Consider the following 4,048-nt stretch of genomic DNA (forward strand, 5'->3'; position numbering starts at 1 on the left):
TTCTTTCTTTCTTTCTTTCTTTCTTTCTTTCTTTCTTTCTTTCTTTTCTTTATTTGACAGACTTGCTATGTAATCCAGGTTTGTCTCAAACTCACTGTATAACTCATGCTGAAATTGATTTTAATAATCTCCCTGACTCATCCTCCCACTTGTTGCAGGGATTACCACCATGCACTGCCATGCCCAGCTGCAGTTCTATGTCACCAACCTTGGACATCTCATCATTTCTCTCCCTGAGCCTACTTCCCCATGTGTGTAACCCCACCCAACATTGCCCAGAGATTCATGGTGGAAGGCCTGGACTCAGGATATGGGCTACAGAACACACCCTGTGGAAAGGAAGACAGAGTGACACCCTTCACAAAATAGGCTTCATTAAGAGAGGGAGGATCGGCCAAACTTAGTGGTGCATGCCTTTAATCTCGGCATTGAGGAGACAAAGGCAGGTGGCTCTCAGTGACTTTGAGGCCAGCATGGACTCCATAGCCAGTTCTAGGACAGCCAGGGTGATGTGGAAAGCCCCTGTCTCAAAGACAGATGAGGGGGCTGCCTTACAACCATAAGGGCCATGGAGACTTGAGGTCAGGGAACATTCTGAGGGACAGTACATCCCAGCAGAGGCAGCATGGCACAGACATGAGACAGGTTATAGCTGTTATAAAAACACCAACCACCTGCACTTCCTGTGAAAGAGCAAAAGCAATAGTGACATGGACTCAGTGTGGGGGACCTGAACTGGGATGTTTTATTTTGTTTTTTAACTTTTCCTAGGGGTTGAGAGTCTAGCCATGGTTCAAACAGTTTAGGGGCCGAGGCATCAGGTCATGTGTTCAGAGCTGTAGAACAGTGTGGGCGGCAGAGGTAAGGAAGTGTGTTTGTTCATGGTTACATTGGCCTCAGACAGAGAATAGAGCAGCAGAGGAGGTGACCTTGTTAGGGTTCCTACAGCTGTGAAGAAACACTGTGAGCAAAGCAACTTGGCAAGGGCAGGGTTTATTTAGCCCCCATTTCCATATCACTGTTCATCATCAAAGGAAGCCAGGGCAGGAACTCAAACAGGGCAGGAACCTGGAGGCAGGAGCTGATGCAGAGGCCATGGAGGGATGGAGGGATGGAGGGATGGAGGGATGTTGCTTACTGGCTTGCTCAGCCTGCTTACTAATAGAATCTAGAATCATCTGTTCAGGGTGACCCTACCCAGAATGGGCTGGGCCCCCCTCATTGGCCTTCAGATGACTACAGCTTGTGTCTAGCTGATATAAAACTAGCTAGTATATGGCAGTATGGCCTGATTTCTGAGGGCACGTGGGGTTTGGTGCCATGTGTGGACAGGTCTATGCCACTGTGCCTGGCTCTAGCTTTCTCTCTTAAAGATGAACCTGAGGAGGAAAAAAAAATGCAGATCTCTCCCAAATACTCACAAGTAAGTAAAAGAATCACTCACCCAATGCTGGGAGGATAGCATCAGAGCTGAGGTGTGGTCCTTTACATCAGAGCCTGTGCTTTCCTCTGCATCCCAGGGTGCAGGAGGTGTGTGTGTGTGTGTGTGTGTGTGTGTGTGTGTGTGTGTGGTGTGCAAGTGTGAGCTGGCATGAGATATGGGCTTCTCACGGAATCTGGGGAGGCTGAGTGGAGACAGGCAGGAGCCACAGGCAGCCAGGTCATGGGTTGGAGACTGCCTAGCAGGACACTGTGGCCCCCCTATGTAGACAACAAATGCCACCTCTCATTTCTACCTCTGTCCCTGGCTAGAGCATCTGCCTGTCTGATCATGGGACACTGCCTGCTGCCCAGATACTTTGCCAAGGCAAAACAGAGCCTTCTCAAATCATCTCCACACTCCCCAAGGCGCATTCTGAAATCCAAGCGCATCCTCTTGTGCTTTCTGCATCCTCTGGTCTTCCTGTATCTGCCTGGAGTCCTTTGTCCCACGTAAGGGTATTGGTAATGGGGGTGGTAGGATAGGAGAAGTGCCTAAGTGTGCCTGCATCCCTCAGAGCCCACGGAGAGGGCACTGCCCAGTGGCTGTGAAGCTGTTTTCAAGGTTCTTTAATTGTGTTAGAAATGTTAATTTCCTGAATGCAAAATATTATGCCAGGGCTTTTCCTTTCTGATGGCAGAATTGGCCTCAAAGGCTTGTTAGCCTTCAGGATGACAACTGTCAGGGTGAAGGGGGCACACAGGAGCTTCCCTCTGGTCATGTACGCTCTCGCATTTGGATCCGATAGGCCCTGTGGTGCTTTCATTGCTCAGCCAACAGGAAATGGCAGTGGCCCAAATAGATCACTCTGAGGTATGTATTCCTTCACTTGCTACTAACTGTATGTGTCTATCACTAGCCTGTCTGTTCATCTATCCATCCATCTGTCCATCCATCCTCCTTCCATCCAACTACCATATACTTGCCCATGCATCCCATCCATGCACGCATGAATGCATCCATCCATCTAAGCATCCATTTATCTTTCCAACTCGAACACATCCATCCTCCCTCTATCCAACCAACCATCTACCTGTCCATTCATGCCTGCATCCATCCATCCATCCATCCATCCATCCATCCATCCATCCATCCATGCATCATTAATCCATCTATCCATCCATCCATCCATCCATCCTCCATCCATCTACCTGTTTATATACTCATGACTGCATCCATCCAACTGTCTATTCATTTGTCCATTTACCTACCTGTCTGTCCATCTATATGTCCATCTGTCTCTCTACTAGTAGAGAAAAAAGCCAGGAGGTCATCAAGTATGAGACAAGGAAAGTCAAGCTTTATAGGGGTCAAATCTTACTTAAGGAAGGTGGGGCCTTAGAGACCTTTGGGTGGATTTGGGACAGTTCTGGTGGCTGTGGTAGCTAGCTAAGGTAATAGTTGTAAGCAAGGGCTTTAGGATTTGAGCTTCTTCTTCTTCTTCTTCTTCTTCTTCTTCTTCTTCTTCTTCTTCTTCTTCTTCTTCTTCATCTTCTTTAAGATTTTTTATTTTTTTAAGTATATGAGTACAGATGGTTGTGAGCCACCATGTGGTTGCTGGGATTTGAACTCAGGACCTTCGGAAGATTAGTCAGCGCTCCTAACCATTGATCCATCTCTCCAGCCCAGAATTTGAGCTTCTTTCTCTGATGCCTTTGTGGCCTTTGGGGAATCTCTTGGCTTCTTTGGTCTCTGTGGTTGTTGTAAGCACAATGTGGTGGTTTAAATAGGAATGATCCCATAGACTCATGTATTTGGATGCTTGGTCATTAGGAAGTGATGCTACTTGATATGGATTAGGAGGTGTGGCCTTGTTGAAGTAGGTGTGGCCTTGTTGGAGAAATTAAGTCCTTTGGGGGTTGGCTTTGAGGTTTCAAACGTCCAAGTCATGCTCAGTGTTTCTCTCTCCCTGCTGCCCGAGGATCCAGATGTAGAGCTCGCAGCTTCTTCTCCAGCACAGTTCCTGCCTGTGTGCTGCCATGCTTCTTGCCGTGACAATAATGAAACTTCTGAAACTATAAGCAACTCCCAATTAAATGCTTTCTTTTTTAAGAGTTTCAGTGGTCGAGGTGTTTCTTCACAGCAATAGAACAGTGACCAAGAGAGACACAGAACTTGGGAAAGTGCTTGGCACAGTACCTTTTACCTTATCATGGAAAGTGCCACTTATAGGCAGTTGGTGTCATTGCAGTAGATCAGGGCAGGAAGTGTAACTGGAATGGCAAGTACAGAGAGATGGAAACTGCCATGTCCCTTACTGTGGTTAGGAGACCATTACCAAAATGAACCCCAAGACACGGGAAGTCCCCTAGGATTTTCTATGTTGTGAGAAGGGAAAGCATAAAGCCAGACACACACAGACACGCACACACAGAGACACACACAGACATACACAGACACACATACACACAGACACACACATACACACGCATACACATACACAGACACACAGACACACACATACACAGACACAGACACACAGACACAGACACACAGACACAGACACAGACACACACACACACACACACACACACACACACACACAGAGAGAGAGAGAGAGAGAGAGAG

Source organism: Mus pahari, chromosome 5, assembly GCF_900095145.1.
Source record: "Mus pahari chromosome 5, PAHARI_EIJ_v1.1, whole genome shotgun sequence".
NCBI lineage: Eukaryota > Metazoa > Chordata > Mammalia > Rodentia > Muridae > Mus > Mus pahari.